The sequence below is a fragment of the Xiphophorus hellerii genome, chromosome 23, assembly GCF_003331165.1.
Source record: "Xiphophorus hellerii strain 12219 chromosome 23, Xiphophorus_hellerii-4.1, whole genome shotgun sequence".
NCBI classification, from domain to species: domain Eukaryota; kingdom Metazoa; phylum Chordata; class Actinopteri; order Cyprinodontiformes; family Poeciliidae; genus Xiphophorus; species Xiphophorus hellerii.
The window spans coordinates 2,063,560-2,084,297 of NC_045694.1; the positions used below are offsets into that span (position 1 = coordinate 2,063,560).

The 20,738-nt window shown below is 38.3% G+C and overlaps 1 protein-coding gene across 1 annotated transcript in view; it reads left to right on the forward strand.

Annotated features, from left to right (window-relative positions):
• The first annotated feature begins 3,295 nt into the window (after positions 1-3,295).
• pitx2 (paired-like homeodomain 2) overlaps positions 3,296-20,738 on the forward strand; it is a 56,912-nt gene continuing 39,469 nt past the window's right edge. Inside the window, exon 1 of the mRNA XM_032555338.1 lies at positions 3,296-3,469. The gene's annotated coding sequence lies outside the window, so the exon portion shown is untranslated. The remainder of the gene's footprint in view (positions 3,470-20,738) is intronic.

A 20,738-nucleotide genomic window follows, 5' to 3' on the forward strand; every position in this document is an offset into this window, starting at 1 on the left:
GACATAATCCAACTCCCCTCCAAAATATGTAGATTATTGGTATTAATTATAATCTCTCACATGAGTTGGTATTTATGTTTTTGTGAAGAACTGTATGCAAACAGGAGAAAAAAAAGTTAAATTATAATTTTGCAAAGTTACAACAGAACAACTGAGAACAAAAACAAGAAGTATGAAACTAAAACCTGATCCAGCTTAATTCCAAATATCAGCGCTAACTTCTCATGCTTTTCTATGTTTCTAGTTTGAAGAAAGACCACTGGGGGTTGCTTTCCTCCAGACTCTGGCCATGGTTGGAGCTGTAAGCTAAAGCCATGGTCAGGCCCCAGAGATTTCCAGCCTCTTAGATGCCTATAACTCATCCCTAGTCCTGCTTCTGAAGGGAGATTTTCCCCTTCAATCCCAGGCCCCAAATATCCTTTCAAAGGCCGCAGACTGGAGACAGATATGTAGGTGTTTTAGATAACGCAGGAATTGCATTAAAGGATTTTTCTGTTTTAAAGCTGTTCCATCTTTTTTTGCCCTTTCCCATAGACCTAAAGAAGACTGGCTGAGAGCGAACGGGAAGAGGGGTAAGGGATGTGCTTTGGGACAGACTAGTTCGTACATTTGTGGTCAGTTCACAGCTCATAAAAGACTAGTGCTAACCTCAGAAGATATTGAATAATGTAGAGAGACCAGAGGCAGTGCAGAACCCCGCTAAAGAATACTAAAGTTATTGACCCGAGTTTGGAGAGAAAGCCTCATAGTTCATTGATCTCCTCACCAGCATAATTACAGGGCAGCAAGATGAATCTTCATGTGGAGGAAAACAGAAAATTTACAGTGATGAATTTTCAGAGTGATGGGGATTCGTGCCAAATGCAACCGTTAAATTAAAAGCTCTGGCCCAAAACCTCAGCGTGGGATAATTTTGTTTTGCAGAGCAGCGTGTGGCCGAAAACAGACGAAGAAAAGTCAACAGAATCTCAGCCTGGAGGCGGCGTGTAGGCAGGAAACATCAGTTAAACAGGTTGGTAAAGTCGTAGTACCCACCTAGGTACAGTACCTTGCAATTCACACTCATTGTCTCAGATTCCAACCTTAAACTTTGATGAATTTTAAAAAGCTCAAGCTCAGTCAGATTGGACAAAAAGCATCTGTAAGCATCAACTGCCATAGATTCTCATTTGGATTTATCTCTGGACTTTGATTAGGACATTTTCACATGAATATGCTTTGATCTAAATCTCTCCACTGTATTTCTGGCTGCTCTTATCCTGGTGGGAGGTGAAACTCAGCTTTGGTTTCAAGTCTTTTGCAGCTTTTGAAAAGTTATTACAGGAGTTTTCTGTATTTAAAAAAAAGTTAATTAATGTCCTGTGATTAGCCCCCCTGTCACTGCAGCATGATGCTGACACCACCATGTTTCATGGTAGGAGTTGTGTCATGAATAGCATTTTGTATACAGACCAAAAACCTAATTTAATTCAATTTATTTATATTTATATATTTATATATAACAAATGTCGTCTTGAGGCACTTTACAAAAAATGTAAAAAATGTAAAAACTAATTTCAGTTCAATCACACATACATTCAAATTAATCCTGGTTATCAAACATTGCATTAAGTAATTTAAAAAGTTTGTATTTAGGAAACCCAGCAGATTGCCTCAAGTCATTGACTTCATCACTCCTTCTGAATGCAGTAACAGTTGACAATTGCAATGAATCATTGACTTTACAGCAATCTCTCATACTGAGCATGCATGTAGCAACAGTAGAGAGGAAAAACTCTCTTGTAACAGGAAGAAACCTCCAGCAGAACCAGAACCGGGCTCAGTACAAACGTTCATCTGCCACGACCGACAATTGGGACTCCTTGTTATTTGTTTAACAAGGAGTGTTAAAAAGTGTTATTTTTAACAGTTTTCCAGAAAAACATCAGGTTTTGTAGATTGCACAACTAATAGTTGTTCTGTCCGTAGCTCCTTCCACCTGAGCAGTAGATCTCTGCTGCTCCTCTTGAGTAACTATGGTCTTCTCTGATTATTGCTCTCCTCCTGTTCCAGCCTGTCGGTTTAGGAGGATGTTCAGGTTCTGGTCGGTCTCCAGGTTCAGATGATGGATTCATCAGAACTCTGGGAGATTTTCAAAGCTTGGCATGTTGTTGTTGTTGAACTTAAACTTGTTTTAAACGTCTTTACAATGATCTTCCTGACCTGCTGTAGGAGTTTTTTGCCTCCATGATGTTGGTTGTTCGCTAATATTCTCTCACGAACCTTGAACGTTATTTTTATTAAAGGAAATCAAAAAAATGGGGGCTAAGTAGTTACGATTCCCACTCTTTGTTTAATTTTATTTGTAATTTTTTTTCACTTTCATAATTGTCATCTGTTTTGTTTTGGTGTATCACACAAAAATCACAATAATTTGTTGCTGTGATACAACAACATGCACATGATGTAAAGGAGTCTAAATGCTTCTGCATGGCGGTGTAAATGTGTGTAACGACCGACATCTGCCTCCCATGCCTCTCTGTTTTATTAAAGCTTATGCTTCACTTTGGCATTTACTTTCTAACTTCATGATCACACGGCCTCCTATTCCCCAGCAGACTGTATTTACATTTGCCAGCTTAACATGAACAAGGTCAGGTCCGCGAACACACAACTCCTCCACAGTCCACATGTCGTTCTTCAGCGTTGGTTGGGCCGAGCGGCTCAGAGATTAGTCGACTTGTTCCTTCTGGTTTCTCGGCTTTGCTGCTCGTTTTCTAAAGGATCAGCAGGCAAGAAAAAACTCCAATATTTTAAAATAGGTTTTATTTTGCTTTGCAAATTCAGCTAAACTGTGTTTAGCAGTCACGACATTACACTCTGTTACATGCATTTTCTTTTTTTATTTCTAAAGCATAACATTTGATATGAAACAAAAACAGACTTTGGTTATGGTCAGTGGGTTGTGAAACCACAAAAAATGCTCAAATTCTGAGTTTGTTGTCCCTGATGTATTAAAAAGCAAAAGGAATAAAGAAAGAAAGGGAAGAATTTTAAATGTTACCCCACTAATCTGTGTATATAACGGAGGTTATGATACAAAAAAAAAGATCCAGTCATAAATCCCAGATTTCAAAACGCGCCTGAACCAAGCCCAGATATTTGCTGAAATAATACATCACATATCTCACATTCAGAAAATTACAGACAAGCAGCCTCACTCTACAGACGGGCGCTCGACTAGACAGGGACTACCCGGACCCACATGGTCAGAACCCACACATCAGTGGATCCAAAACGGCATGAGAGACAAAAATACGAACGAGAGTGGGAGAGCAGGGAAACAAGCTTGTGGCTGAAATCGAGGAAGGATCAACTAAAAACTGCAGCAGCAGAGCTTGAAATTAAATTCTGAGAAAACATGAAGTAATCGCTGTCTTCCTTTTTCTGCCATTAGAATCTGGAAAGCAGTTAATTAAACGTCGCTAAGGTAAGCTGGGCTTCTCTTTTCCTCCTTCCATGCTGCTTTGTGAATTCCAGCACAGTTCCTCGCCTCATTTGTTGTTTGGTGGTGTACATTTTACTTATTGAGCAGTGGAGTTTTGTACAGCCTAGGCAGAGATTAAGACAAATTCTGATAAGGACTGGAAGTTGACTCTCAGCATTAAGGAGGATTAATGTTTAGCTCTGTGTGGCAGGGGCCTTCTCAGTGACTGTGTTTACGCAGTGTTGCAGACCCCGCATTAATCCGAAATTAGTATAAAAGATCAGCTGTGGCCACTGAGGCGAACCTTCGAAGGGCTTAGGCCTGTAATCAAGTCTCACTTTTGGACAATGAGCGCCTAGAAGGTCAATGAGAGACGAGGGGTGGGGTATTGGGTACTGGGGGTGGACGGGCTCTTTTGGTGACCACATGATTTAATTTAGGTGAGATCTACACACAGACAAAGTATGTGGCTTCTCCTCCTGAAAACATCGGACCAGGATTTGTTCTAGTTGGAGCTGAAGGAGACATTCATGTTTATCATTTAACACTTGAAAGACATTTCTCTCTTTTTACTTGAAGCCGATCTGAAATCTTATCCATGTATTTGATGACACAAGTTTACATTTCAGAGCGGGACATATTAGCTCTGTCACGTAATTATGATGTGTACCGAGGGATTAAAGCAACACAGTATGGAGCTATAGAGCTGCTTGTAGAAAATAGGACAACATCTCTCCTGTTCCAACACAAACCCAGACAGAGAGGAGGTGCATGGAGAATCGCATGAGATGCCTGAGAGTTTAACCCTAAAAAACTAAAACTGGGTGAAATTTAAAACTACCAGAAAAATGTGAGTGAGTTTAATATAAAATTATCTATCAGGTATTAAGATTTTTAGGATCCTCTTTTTTGTTTGTATTTTATCAATGGAAATATTATTTATTTAAAAATTTAACTTATCCAACATAAAGGCAGCAGTGCTATTTTCACATCATCATATAACAGAGTTTTTTTTATTTCTTTTATATATCTATTTTTATGATAATTTTAAAAATTGTCTCCTTTTTTGTTTTTTCATTTTAAAATACTTTGTTTCCCAAAAAGCTAAACTCAGCTACACAAGAGACAAATAATGCTGATCTCGCCTAAAGAAAAATATAGAAAATTATTTATTTTTTCCACATTTCCTTTTCTCTAAAATTTTTATTTTTAACTTCTTCTTTTCTCCATTATTTTCCTTTTTTTATCTCTGTTTTTGTCTTTTTTTTTTTTTTGAACCAACCAATCAGGGATTGCTGATTGGTTGGTTGTTCGTTCTTCTTGTTAATGTAACAATACAAGAGTGTATGCCAAGCTTAATCACAACATGCTGATAATATTCTAATAACTATATAAAAAGGCAATTTAAAATGTTTTATTTCACTGCAACTTCAGTGTAACTTTGATAATTTTTTTGTTTTTATTTTGGAGCCTTTTGTCTGGGAACCAGAAGCCTCATGTACGACCGAGAGAAGACAGGAAATATAGCTGAGTATGAACCACAAGCCTCGGTTGATGATTACTCATGAAACTGTTGATGTCTGCATTATTTTGTATTTTTAAACCACTCTGGAGGAGCGATGCCACGCTCCAAAACGCTTCCAAAAGGAGACAATTTTATTGATATTTTTAAGAATGCTTACCATACATGGAGCCTAATAATGTGGCCACGAGAGTTTCTCTGGCGCGGCGGATGAGTTCAGGGGAGCTTGCCCTTGTAAATACTTTCCAGGCTGCATCAGTGAATTTCCTTGAATTATTTATTTACTGACATTTTTCAGCGCTTGGGTAAATTACAGCTGCCAAAATCATCTCCTCAATCAACTTCTTGGCACATGCCAGTCCTGAAGTTTTCCACAGGAATCCAAGCGTGCATCATGTGAACACACGTGTTATCAGCTTACACGCACACACACACGCACACAACATAAACCAGCAGCAGCAACAAAGCTGAATGATAATTTGGGGCATTTACACCCTGTTGTGGTGGAAGCAGATCTCTTCATGTGCCATAAGGGTACCAGGAACCCCTCAGCCCCTCGTGCCCCCAACCTCAGCCACCCACGGCTCCTGCTAAGATTAGACAAATTAAACGCTATTATTCACGTCACTCCTGCAGCTGGCCTTTAAAGTGGTTCTGTGTTAACTATCAGAACGGTTTGCTTTAAAAGCCACAGTCTTCTCCTTCATTTACGATATAAAAAAGCGTTTTTGGCCGACTCGCGGTGGGATTTTTCCTCTCTTCGTGTTGCAGAGGAAAAGAGTTTTTATTATGCTGGAGTTTCTGCTGCTTGGCATGCATTTCCATAGCTCTAAATACTTCATCTACACAGTTTAGTCCAAAACCAGAAATGTTTTAATGACACAGTTCTAGTATTATTCATCTGGTTAAATCTTTAATCTGTGTTTTCGTACACTGTTTTTCCTCCACAAGAAGACACTCCAGTGTTTGCATTCTATTAAAAATATGATGTGTAGCTCAGTCAGCCTCTCACATCTGTCCTTATGATTTTAATGCAGTCTCATGTGGACACTCCACCCCCATCCCAAACCCACTACCACCCACCCCTTTATTTTCCCGGTTGTATTCCCTCAACCTGATAATGGATGTGGTATTGGCCAGGGGCCCTTGGACTGAGGAGCACCGGTGATGGATAACCTTGTTTCAAACCCATCATCACTGTACAGCATGTGCCTTGTATGTGTTGTAAAATCTTGACCAGGTTCCAGACACAGATTGGACAAATGGACAGTTAGAGACGACGTGCAAACCAAGTTTCATTTTTATCTCGCATTACAAACTGGAGAGAAAAACCAAATCCTACTTTTTTTTTCCCAATTCAAACCATTTAATAAATCATCAGTTCAATGAGTTCAATTAATTAATTGCCGATAAGCAATCACATTAACTTACTGTGACAGGCGTTCTAGACACAAAGGAACTAGTGATTGGGACAAGCACAAGTAAACGCTGCAGAAAGATGATAAATACCCCAAATTATTCATTCATGGTTTTCAATGCCTTGATACAGTGCCTTGTAAAAGTATTCATACTTCTTGGATTTTTTCACAAATTTAAAAAGTGTAAATTATTGAGTCAACTTTAACTTAAATAGCAAACCGTTTCCTTTAGACATTGATTTGTAGTCAGAGCCCGGCTGTGTGTAGCTCAGTTAAGGTTCTGATTACACAACAACGTTTCCAAAAAATGATTTTCATTGCATTTGCAAAAAGTAGCATTTACACAACAGCAGAATAAAAACGTTCTGCATGAAGATGAAAAAACCAACAGCAAAGGAATCAATGTAGTGTGCATGCCAGGCCCATAGGAGGCAGTGTATCTTTCTTTTATCCACAATTTGTTGTCCCTGGCCTGATCCAGAGGAGTGGTTTCATAGGAGGATGTGATGCGTCACGAATATTCCACAACAGTTCAGGTTTTGCTTTAACACGTCAAATAATCTGAAGAGGTGCAGTAGTTTTTTGTTGTTGTTTATTTTCGCCAATGTTGTTGTGCTGTGAGCAGAAGGAAACATTTTTAAGGAAAGTCGTGACATCATCATGTCCTGTTGTTTTTGGTTTACTTCAAACAAGCATGATTTATATGGTTTGAGCTGATGGTAGAATGGTTGGTGCCAATGATTGGAGACTGGCTGGAGGTTCACCATTCAGCCTATACATACCTAAATAGAATGGTTTTTATAGCAATGATTTTTAATGTGTCAGAAAGGTCTAGTCAAAGTCCAAACTTAAATCAAATTACGAACCCTTAAAGTTATACTTACAAAAACTCCCCATTTATAGTGACAGAGCTTAGTTTATTTTCAAAGAAAAACAAAATAATGAATAAAAATGCAAGCCACACTAATCAGATTTGTTTTGTTTCAGGAAGTAAAGAATTCAGACAAAGTGAAGAAGCCAAAATAAGAGCCACAGTTGCTCCTCCAGCTCCCAATTTAAGCTGTAAATTACAGTTATACATAAAACATTGCACAGAAAAATAGTAACATATATTTAAACAATTGAAATAATCATATGTTTATACATACAGATCTGCAAAGATTTGTAGATGATAAATGGTATTTTGATCTACAATGAAGCAGATTTTTGTTACTTGATCCCTCTGTCATGCTTTAAGTCTGCATGCGCTCAACAAAATGAACTTTTTGAAAGCTTATCTTCTGCTCTGACCAGTCATAGAACCAGCACCATCCCATCAGGAGCCAGGGGCGCCGACTCCTTCCAACATTACTGCCTTCTGGGATTCTGGCATATCAACTTTAAATCCTGCTATGGGGAACTCCACCAAACTTTCTCGCTGAGGGTGAAAATGAGCAGCGGTTGAGATTGTGTGTCTATGAAAACAGTGATGGAGCAGTTTGGGCCTGATGTGAAACATGATAACACCGCCTACAAGCTGGGTGTCGAGAAAACACCACTTAGTTTGACTTTCAGATTTGATGCTTGATTATTATTTTAATCCGAGACGGTGTCGCATGGAAAAGATGATTGCCATACTTCCAAGTCATTTTATAGATTGGAAATTGCAGCACTTTTCAATGCAGTTTCAAGTTGTATGTGTACTGAAATCTGTACACGCAGATTATGTGGCGGGAACTTAAACTCTAAGCAAATTTTTTTGAGTATTTTGTCATAAACTCAGAGGAATTGTGGTCAACATCATTAGTTGCTAAGTTATGACTAAATCTAGTACATTTTTTATGTGTTTTGTTCATGAAAGCAGCATCAATGCAGGAGGTAATTAGTCCAACCAAATTAAAAGCTGACTCACAGTTTAAGGACAGCTGTACGACTCACTCTACACCCAGAGGTTTTTTCTATCTAAAGGAGCTGCCGACGGCTGTTTCTCATCCTCACTCACATGAGTTATATGTCTGACACATCTTACAGTACACTAAAAAGACTCAGCATACATGAAGAGAAAGAAGAAAAAAAATTATGTGCTTCACATTCACATGTTTTGCATTTCTTGCTGGGAGAGGGTGTCATCTCTAAAGATCTAATTCAATTTAACCTCCAAGCTGTTTCCAATCCTTCCCTTCTCAATATTTCACTCCATGGGTTCAAGGCTGGAACATTTGCCGTTTGATTGCCTTTTAATGGCGAAATACGTAGAATTTTGTTGACAAAAAGTCTAAGGAAAATGGTCAAGTCCTTAGAGTATCCCTGGAACAGGCAAAAAGGAAAATCTTGCAATTACATTTTTTTTCAAACGCCATTTAGAAAAAGAGTGTGCTATCCAAGATAGACAGCAACTTGTTCCAGCAGAAACACCTCAATACTGAAAGTTCAGTATAAATCATGCTCATGTATTTTTATTTAAAACTTCAAAACACAAATAATGCACAATTTTCACATCTCCAATAAATACTCTAAAAAAAATGAAATAATTAATGTTATTCATGTTACGAGGCTCACAGCTCACACATGAACATGTTTTATTCATTTCTCACATTTTATCTAAAATAGAGACACATTCAATAAAGTTGAATATTATTAAAAAGCCAATTTATTTCAGAAACATTATTGCTAAGAAACAAAACATAAAGTTAATCAAACACAGAGTTGTGTTTTCCAGTCTTTATTCCAATTCATTATGATGATTTTCCTCTTACAGACATTTAAAATTAAAATATAACATCAGACCAATAAAAATTTATATATTTATAAATCTATATAATACAGAAATATGGATTTCCCTCCTACAGTGAGAAGCTGTTAACATGATAAAAGCGGATTCACCTCATTGATGTCCACCTGCATTCAGTCCTTAAACAGTGAAGTTATCAGATGTTCAGGAGCTGAAATCACTTCAAGGTGGAATAATACACACTCTTTGTTCAGCTTGATAGTCTGTCATAAATTATTGTTTAGGAAATAAGTGGAAACTGCTGCAAGAGAAGAATTCATGAAGGATTCTCGACGTCTGACTGTGATTTATTTTTTACTTACCAGTAAAATACAAGTTTGTTCTGACTTCTAAATAAAAGATTTTTGCCACGTCAAAATGTTTGGCCCTCATTTGGGCCATATTTCTACTTTGGCTGCTATGAAAGTAACTTTGACTTCAGTGGTTCAGTACAATCACAAGATAAAAACAATGAGAATCATCAATTCTCAATACTGGGATAGAGAGTTGAGTTTTAGACTTTGACTAAACTTATACTACTTTGACTCATACTCTAATTATTGGATAATTGACTAAGACTTGTGGTCTGGGACTCAAGTCTAATGAACAAACCTCAGCTTCGACATAGCATGCACATATGAAAAAGTGTGTTTGTTTTAATAACCAACAACATGCTGACTGAATAGTATTTCTTTTTTTTTTTTATTGAACCTTTAATTATACAGGTTGTCCCACTGAGATCCAAGATCTGATTTACTAAAGACCTGTTTTGATAAAACAAACAACTAAAACAAGCTGGAACTGCAAGCAGTTATCAACAGGTTCCAACCCAGCAAGCAAACTACAGTAACAATATAAGTAATAGTTACAAAAAGTCGTCAGACACTGTAGTTAGTAATGGCTCATCGTAATCTGTTCATCTGCTTGCTTCATAATAATGATCATCTGGATGTCTCAATCTGAGCCCTGCATCAAATCAAAATAAATGTAGCTTACCTGGAGGTTGTGATCTTCATCTGGCATTATCACAAAGACAAGACCTTCAAATCAAAACACTTCTTGTTGTGGTTCTACAGAAGAGCATTATTCCTGTTCATTCACCAGAGCTTGTGCTATAACAGCAACTGCAAAACCTTCAAATTAAGATTTATTACAAGTTAGCTGTTTTGCACTAAGTGATAAACAAATGGAAAGTTAGAGCACATATGTTAACAGAAATTATACTTATTTATTTTACGTTGAACAATAATTATTTGATTATTTGAACTTGTTCAATTTTCCCCTACCAAAAAAACAAAAATCCACATTGGTATTTCTGATATAATAAATTATTTTTCAATTTCCAAACATTTTTACTGAACATTAAAATCTAATGTTATTTGAAAATGCACAAATCTTACTCAATAACCTACAGTAACGCAGAGTTACATACCATGCATCCTCAGGAGACTGCTAATTTCATTATTTGAAAACTTGAGATTTGTGAGCATCTCTGGTAGCAGTAAAAATTTAAGGCCTTGTAATTTTATATCAGGGACACACTAACAAGGACAGGACAAATTTCTAAATTTAATACCTACATCGTTACTGGTGAGGGGCTTCAGTCTCTCCAGCAAATGATATTTCTCCATATGTTCAAAACATTGATACTATAGAATCATATTCTTGTGTGCGTGATGGATTTATGCATTAAATTGATTGCATTGTGACTTTATTTTTGCCAGTCTTTGTTTAGGCCTAATCTGTAGAGTACAGCTAATAGTTTTACCCGTGAACAGCTTCTCCTACCTGAGTTGTGGATCTCTGCAGCCTCTCCAGAGTTAACGTGGTTCTCTTGGTTGCTTCTCTGATGAATGTTGTCCATGATGTTTTGGTAGGTCTGTTGGTGAGCCAGCCTCTCTTCATGTTCAGATGATGGATTGATCAAATTGATTTTTGGGAAATGCTCAAAAGTTCAGATATTGTTTTACAACCTAACTGTACTTTAAATTTCCTCTCTGACGTTTCTGCTGTGGTCCATCTTTTTATTCATCATGGTGACTTCTGAATGCATTTGGTTGCAATGGACTTTATTTACTAAAAGGGAAAGGATAACACTTTTTAGATTTTTTTAGATGTAAAAACTTAATTTTTTAATTAATTTTTTTTAATTGTTTCAATTTCCTTCCATTTCACAATTATGCCAAATTTGTGCCACTTCAAGATTCTGCTAAATTAGAGGGAGAACATAGCATCTGAATATTTAAATAAAAACTTTAAAAATCCATTTGTGTGCATCCAAAGCTGCTACAAGACAGCTTCTCCTAGAATAGCAGGAGTTTTGCTGTCTACACTTCTATATTTAAGTGTTGTGGTCATGCATGATTCATTATGGGCTCAGTGAGGCACCCGTCATGCCAAAGCATATGCCAAGCTGAAATATCAAACAACTGGCACCGACTGTTGCCATGAGAGGTTCTCCACTCTTGCCACAATTCGCTTGCACTCCATTCACCACTAACTGCCTTTGCAGGGTGATCCTCATCCACTTATGAACAGCGTGTGAGAGTATCAAAATAACTTGTGAACATCAACTTTTAAGACGAGGTTTCTGTCGATCACGAAACAAGGTTTAAACTGTAAAAGTCTAATAAAACAAAATGAATCAGATCACATTTCTTGCTGAAAATGTTACTTAAAAATGCACTTTCCTGAATGTTGGCCTTTGAACAAAGGTCTGTTTTGAAGGCTGCAGGAGGTTTTGCCACAACAGCTGTGTAGTGACTTTGGTATTTACAGAAGTTAACATTGTGTTGCCATGTGGTTCTAGGTTATATCAGCGAGCCACAGAAGCAAAACTAAAAACGTATATTGCACATTTGTGAAGTTCTGAAGTCATCTGTAAGGAAAATACCCACAAGTGCCTCATATAAATAAACACCACAGAATACATCTGAGTTTCCCTCCTCTGCCAAGCAACATTACCCAAGGCATAATAGGAGAGATAAACTGAGCGTTCTGGTTCCCCTCACAGTGCAACAAGCCATGAAAGAAGTTTCCTTTTTATGACCAGCGATGCACGGCATGTTTCTTCAACAGATTCTGTCCATTAACACATCAGCTGTGTGTGCATTCACTTTGTGAGAGAAACAAGAGGCAGATGGATCCTGTAGTCGCGTCGTTCACAGCCAGCACAGACACAGTAGAAGGGGAAATTTGTTTCACAGAGGTCACCCCGCCAGGGGGTGAGGAGCAGACACTCGTCACTGCAAACCGTGTGATCCATCATCACCGGCACGTTCTTCTGTTGGAAGATGGCGAGCATGCTGGGAGCTCCCACAGACCTCCACTTGAGCACAGTTACGCTCAAATACATGAAACACTGGAGATAACCTGAGGTAGCAGCCACATCACACAGGGGCTTGCAAAAGTAGTCACAGCCCTCAGACCTTTTCACATTTAGTAATGTTGCAACTGCAAAATATTTTATTCCTTTTTTAAGTTAATTAATTTTGATTAATTAACTACATAGATTTCAATGCATTACAAATTTTAATGCTTTTTTTTGTTTGTTTTGTTCCGTGGAAATGTTCTGGCCAGAACCTTTATGTTCTGGTGTTTCTGGTAAGCCTGTATATCAAACACTCAACATCTGCAAACATCAGCAGATGGAAGACAAAGCTGCTTCTCTTGGGCCACTGGGTTGTTCATTTCTGCTTCAAAAAACAATCCAATTAAAAGCTGGAAAAAACGATTGTGTTTAAGTTGCTCCAAAATAGTTTGCCAATCAGTGAACCTACTCATCATTCTTTACTCTGACACCTCAAAAGTCACTTAATCAGTGCATGGAAGAGTATATCACCTCTACAAACTATCAGAAAGCTGGAAAAAGTTGCTCTTGTGAAAAAATTATATTTTTGTGGCAAATTGCTGACAAGTGGCAGCATCATGCAGTGGAAAAATTGTGTTTTCAGCAGGGAAGTTGTTGATTGGAAGATGGATGGCTGGGGTGGAGGTTCACCTCGCAGCGGGACAGTCACCCTAAACGTATAGCCAGAGAAATAACGAGATAGTTTCACACATATTCATGTTTTAGGATGGCCTAGTCAAAGTTCAGGTCTAAACCTAATTTAGCATGTGTGGCACGACTGAAACTGTTTTGTTCTCTGATGGTTCGCATCAAAATCGTACAGAGACTTCACTCCTGTGATTGTATTGAAAGGTGCTTCTACAAAATGCTGACTCATGTTACCTGAGTACACTTAGATGCCACACTTTTGAGATTTCTATTTGCAAAAAAAGAAATCATGCATCACTTTCTTTCCACTTCATCCGATCTTATCTAACCTGACACCCTAACCTGACCAGTAACCTGATACTTTCAGAAGGAATTTTGTAACCTGGTGTGAAGAAATGCCTTCAGTCAGAGTTTGTGGATTTCATTAGATTTAGATTTAGATTTTCTCTGAAAGGGAGAAAAATACCTGTGAAAATCTAGCCAATACAATAACTGTGTGCTATATCTAAAGTAATTATCTAAGATCAGCGCTGGTGAATCCCATTGCAAACAAAAGCTGTTCTGTAACAGAAGTATCTCTGAGTTTTACAGCAGTGCTAATTTCACCTCCAACTTGCCAAGATCAGCTAGGTAGCAACATCCGTCTGTTCTGGAGCCAAGTCTGGCTCTGATTATCACCAGAGCTACTGCCTCTGCCTGAGAAAAATGCTGCCGCTTTAAAATAAATGTTATTGTTTGTCACAGGAAACCAATCTGATTACTGTTTCTTCTCTCATGTGCGCACTTAACGCCGCACACCGGGCTGTATTTACGCATGTGGTTTTCATTCCACGGCCCCAGCCAGAGGGGAAATGGACACCTCACATTTTCATCTTTATTAAGTCACAGATTTTAGAAGGGTAAAACGGGGGTTGTTTGCACAAAGTATTTGCCGATCTGGAAGACAATCTGTCTGCGCACATCAAACAATAGATTGGGTTTCCCAGCGGCGGCAGAAGCAACAGAAAGTCAGAAGTGGCCAGGGGAGATGGAGCAGGACGACTCGTCTGATAGCTGTGACGTCTGTGTTTGCTCAACTTGACAGCGAAAGTGAGGAGCTGTTAAAGTGTGGTGCAAAGCTATTTTGGGTTCAACAGGAATTGGCCATTTTGATGGTATCATTTCACGTCGGCTGTGTGTACAGTTACAGCAGGAGTGTCGACGTTAATGTACATCTTATCAAATGCCTCTGAGTGAAAACAGCATCTCCAGGGTTCTCTAATTTACTCGACTCTTCATCTGTTTTGTTTTTTTCCCATTCATCTGGAAAATGCTGAAACAGTGCTGAATACTGAAACATGCACACAAAAAACAACAGAGTGCAGAAAGAAATAATGCATGTAAAAAAACAGAATTAAAGACTTGAAAGACATCTGAGTGGAAAGCTGAGAAACGGAGAGAGCCGTCAGCGGGGCCTGCCAAGGCTTAGAAGTCAGACTGTTTGTTTTGCTTCGTATGTCGGCGAGTCACTGCTGCTCCCAGTGTGGTTCTGTCCTGCCGTCATTCTCCATTAGCTTCCTCCAAATAAACTTTACCTCTTCTTCTTTACTTCGCACCCAGCACACCAGTACCACACACCTCCTAGGGAAAACACACACACACACACACCCCTACACACACACACACCCACACACACACAATATCTAAATGTTGTGAAAGGAGCCAATTAGAAAATTTATCTTGTTTGGAGGCCTCGTAATAGTTTAATTCCAAAAACATGTCTTCTGCCTCTCTGGTAATGTGTCACATGTGCGGCTGTGGCTTTCTGCAGAGCTGGGGTGGGCGAGCAGCACCGAGGGGGAAGGGGGAGTTTGAACGTGCTTGGTGGCAAACATTTGTTTATGTTTTCCTCCTCGTGCATCATTTCAAAGGGCGGCATCACGGGCTTCACATCTCCTGTCGATTAGAAACACATTGCGATGTGCTCTGTATGAAAAACTGTCAAACCAACAGTCATGTCATGTATGAGAAACGGGGGGAAGAGTTGTGTGATGCAATGTGTTTTTAAAGATAGAATAACTTCGGCATTTAATCAGGGAGACATCGGCTCATTTGGTTTCACTTAAATCCACAAACCACCCCAAACCTCCCCCTGAAGTGCAGAGATAGCTTGTGTTGCAGGACCCACCACTCCCAACTGCAGTGTGTGGCTTTCTGTGTGTGTTTGAACAGTGTTGTTTTAAAGGAATCTGGTATCAGAAGATTTCTGTCACATCTACATCTCATATTGATGTAAATAAATAAATACATAAAAAAACACATCAGTTGTCTCCACCAGCTGATGAAAGAGGGAATACAACATATGTGTTTTTACTACCTATTTATTTTCTACTTCCTGTGTTTCAGCCTGAGCACGTGGCTAAAAAGGCTTTTAATTGTTCCCATTACACAGAGCTGAGGCATGCTACCAAAGCAATGACAGGAACGGTCCTTGAATAGACATGCAACTGTAAAACCTGAAGAAGAGGCTCTCATGTTTCGTTTTAATTTCCTCCTCGGTTTGCCCCTCCCATGCATGCTGTATTCCTAGTAGGAAAGAAACATCTACCAGCTTGATGAAACTGAAACTCTGGCTCAGGCTTTTGATATTTCATTTGTGAATGTTTCCATTTCTCTAAATAGAATAATGTCAGTTTCAACAACTTCAAAATTTAATTTAGAATCAGTGCTTACAGAGAATGACATTTTGTGACATTTAGCAAATTTCCATGAAAGTTGACTGAATCATAAACAAAACTGACTCTGTTTCTTCTAAAAAAATTGATATTTACATCTTTTAATGAACAAAAACACTATTTAGTCATTTAAATCCATTGACTTTATGCTTGGAATTCACAACAATTATTTTGATTTGCATGAAGGAAATCAGGACAAATGTAAAACGCATTGAAGAAAAAGCACCTGGCAGCCAAAACTTCAGTCAAATTCCAAAATCAATGCACAACATAATGCTGACCCAAAGCTAAAGAGTGATGAAAAGTGTGGCTATTCTGTCTGGAAGAAAGGAGGAACTCAAAGGAACTGTTATCTGATAGCTGAAGCTTGATGAGCTAACAAACCGGCACCCTAAGGAGAACTTTATGAGCTCTATGTGGCGCGGCCAGTCAGCTTAGATGGGCTGACTGTGACCCAGATGGATAGTTGACTTAGAATTGGAAGGTTGTAAGTTTGATTCCAGCTTCCTCTTGTCATGTGGCGATGCGTCTCAGCATGAGGCACTACATAGAAGTAAGCCATGTAGAAGTAAGCCATGTAGAAGTAAGCCATGTAGAAGTAAGCCATGGTCATGTTAGTCTTGATTTTCCCACATACTCAGCATGTCATTCTTCAGGACTTCCTCTGCCCAGCTGAAGTTAACTTTCCCACAGAAACACCTTGTTTGGGATTAACAAGTCACTTAAACTAATGCTAAACATTGTGGATACAAGGAAAGCTGAACTATTGATATCCAATCAGCCAGCTGATGTATGCAGCAGGAGATTTTTGTTTGTTTTTATTATTTTTACTTACAGAGAACTCACTAAATGTAAAGAAAGCAATAATTTTTCTAACACACAACATGTGCAGCCACTTTGCTGGTTTAGTTGTTGACTCCCTACATGAGCAGATATGAATTCTCATTATTATTATTTATTTATTGTTTAATTCCTGAAAACCAAGAGTTCACGTCACTAATCTTGGTGGAAATTATATTTATAACAGAGAAACTTTTTTTAGTGATCAATGAAAAATCTGTCTTCTTCATGTGTTCACATCTTCACCCTCATTTCAATCACACTGTAGACACATCTGTATCTAAAATGCCCCTGACTTCCTTATTTGGTCACCAAGATGTTTGACAAATTCCGGCTAAAACTGTTTTTTTTTTTTTTTTTTAAGAAGAAGAGAACAATCTTTACTAACATATACTCCATCATACTCTGTGTTATCAGATTATGTTATGGCATCAAAATATGGTAATTCTTTCCTGTATTTAAAATAAGTCTGGCTCTAATGACATTTTTATCACCAAAAATTGTCTTTAAATGAAAAAAAGTCAATTATGCTTTATTTATGCTTCAAACTTTCAGTGTTTATTGGTTTTATGGCTCTTTCTTTATTTTATTGTTCATTTTAATTTCTGTCACACAGTATAACATTTATATGGATAAAACAAAATGATAAAACAGAAGGTTATGTCTAATTTCTAACTCCTTTTCATGAGCAATTATGCATTTACACTAACAATTAACAATTATTACATGCTTTTTCAATTCATTTTACATTGTAATAGAAAATGTGGTTAATCTAGACTGTGTTAAAGAGAAATCACAGGTACAGGTGTAGAAAGTATATATAAATATATGACATATTACCTTTAGTTTTATCCATAAATGATTTGTGCAAACAGAGAATATATGTGATCAGGTGTTGTATGTGTGAACCATCATTAGTGAGGCAGTGGGCAGCACAGGGTGAACCCGGTGCTGGGCAGGGTAAGGCCTTATCGCTGCTTTAATTTTTCTCCCCAAGGTGAGCTGGGAAGAGATCAGTGGCACTAAACCCTGGGAATTACCCTAGATATTGGCCCCCTGTGGTCTGCAAATGAAATCCTGCTGTCGGCAGGAAGAACATGGTGGTTAACACTCTGAAAATCAGTTTTTGTGCAGACCACAGCTGGCGTGAAGGGACAACGAAGAGCAGCAGAGAAAGCTGAAGTAAGGAGCAAGAAAATGAGAGGGGGAAGGGGCAGTTTGAAGGGAAAAAGAGGAGAACTCATATGAGAGAAAAATCTGAGGAAATTGCCTTGCTTTTGGCCTTTATTTTAGAATACCTGCTTAAAACGTACATACTTTTCAGCACCAAGTGTCTTCAAAGGTAGTCTGTGTAATATGTGAGTCTGTATGAAAGCTGAGCCCTTATATTCCATGTGGAGGACAACCTCAAAAAATTATACGTAAGAGTGGTAGCAGACAAATGCAGACTTTAGATGCATGAACCAAACTGGGGTTGAAACCAAAACCAGCGTCCAGCTGTTTGCGGGCTTGAGCCGGGTTCTGGGGGCCAAGCCGACTCGCCTATGAGATAAAAATCAGTGCATGTAATCATAACCTACACACACTGGCTGAGCAGCTGTCAGACCGATGATGGTTATCACCGTTTTCTTTTTTAGCCGACTGAAAGTAGGCACTTTAACACAATATTTCAACTGAAACAATCAAATGACATTTGAGCATTTTGATTCTAATGCAACAAGAAAATTGTTGTGCATCATTGTGCTGTTTATTGCAGATAGTAGAGAAAGCTTGTTTAAGGGAATAAAAAACCCAGAAATGGTCATGTGGCATGAAGGACTCGTTGAGAACAGAGCTTCCCTGAGGGCCTGACGGTTTGCATTTGCTCAAAAACACAAATAGCATTGTGCAAATTTCCATACACCAACTTCCTCTGATTAATATTCCTTCATTTACATGCTTTAGGTGAGGAAGTCCTCAAAAGTAAAAGATGCATCTCACTGTAAGAGGAAAGAATCTGCAATCTAATCCGTGATTCTCGGGTGTAATTAACCAAGAACTGGAGTTAATGACATGGAAAATTATACATCAGCTCGTTGAACACCAAACTGACACGACGCAGGCAGAAACTATATATGCTGTTACATTTCAACACTCACTTGAGTCAGTCTTAGCTTCGCTGCCTCACAGATATACACAAACATCCACACACACACACAGCCACATACACACACATCTTCACCTATGTATTTAGCACCGACTCCCCTGCTGCCCTGTGACACAGAGATATTATTTATAGGCTCTTATAAGGGTGTAAAACAAGCCCTCCTCTCTTTAGAAAAACCCTCCCTGAATCAGACCAAAAATAGCAGGTGCCCCGATCACTTAACTAGGCTGGGGGGGATTCAAGGCTAGGAAATAAAGAGAAGGATGTTTACTCATTGCCAGAATGAAACCAGTGCTAATCTCCAATCAAGTCCAAAAGGCAGATAGTTAGCAAGGAGAACCTAAAAATATCCCAGAGGGTAACACATTCCTGATATGGTCGAGCTTAACTTTGATCATACTATACGCTGGACCGTGTGTGCTGAAAATGATTAGCACTTCTGTACAGCGCTTCGGGAGATTCCCTATATAGATTCATTTAAAGGGCATAGCTCAGAGTATTGAGGCATGTTGCACCTTTCAGAAGGAAAACCATGGAGTACCTCAGAGTGTCTGAAAAGTTTAGCTTAACACTGCAGTCAGCTCAAACACGCCGCCCTGATAGGGTCAGGTGTTACATTATGTTTTATCCACTGGTCAAATATTAATGACAATCATCTAAATGGGAAAATGTGAATAGACTATGAACTACAAAGCATTTTATAGTTCCTCTTCTTCTGTAGGACCTGTTTGGTAATGGTGAGTGTTGATGTAGTAAAAGTACCTGGTACTTTTCCATACAGTTTCAGTATCATCCCCACATATTCATGGATCAGAATTTGCAAAGTGTTCTGTGGAATGTAACAAAATTATATGAGGAAAATGTATTTCAGGAAAGCAGCCAATCCAGGAGCGCCTTTCATTTTCCTTGGTGCTGATTGGCTGAATCCCCAACAGTGAAGATAAGGAAGACTGTAAATTCTAGTTTATGTGGTAGTGCTGAGATGGTTTACAAATTGTGTATTAATGAGAAATAAGGAATGTCTGATTAATAATTAAAATAGTAATTTATAGGCCTTTTCAGATGGAATCTCAAGTATTCACTGATTTCTATTTGTGAGCAGTAGTGTAAGTTGTTTCTCCATACTTATCATATGTAGCTGCATGTACATGAGCATGATTAAAAGCACTAAGAGCCTCCCCCTAGCTCTGATTGGTTGTTTCTGATTGTGTGCTGCATTTCTGCAGATGACAGAGAGAGGAAGGACAGAGGACAGTATACTGTCACAACATGGTGACAGTTTAAACAAATATGTATAAAAACCTTTTATATACATATAAAAGTTACATATTGCTGCTTTAATATTTTGTCTGGGGACTTCCTGCGACACATAAACAAGAAGTCCTGTAGAAAGGTGAAATGGCACAATAATTATACATGGTTTTATTAGTTTTGTTTTAAAAATTGAAAAGTTTGGAGTGTATTTTTCAGTACTATTCAGTATTCTTACTGTTTTAGTTCATTAAAGAAAGACTATGCTTTCTTCAGAAAAACCTGTAAGATTGTACACAAAAACTGCTGAGTTAAAAAAGGTCCACTTTAATACCACGTCATTCTTTCTCCAACATAATTAGTTGTTTTCAATGTCTCTGTTTTGGTTATGTGAACATGTTCCTTAATGTGCGCGTTTGTGCTCTGGAGGTCTGTGAGGTTTCCGTGGCGACTTCCTTCATTTTCTGAAGTAACTTTTGTTAATTTAACTCCCTGTGACTCTCCACTCAAATCCATTTTTAAACTCAGTCATAATCCTTACACTAAGATTGTTAGGAATTTATAGTATGAACAACTCCAAACTTGCTCTGTAGGTAATAAGAGCTAAATATACTGAATGCAATATCAAATGGAGA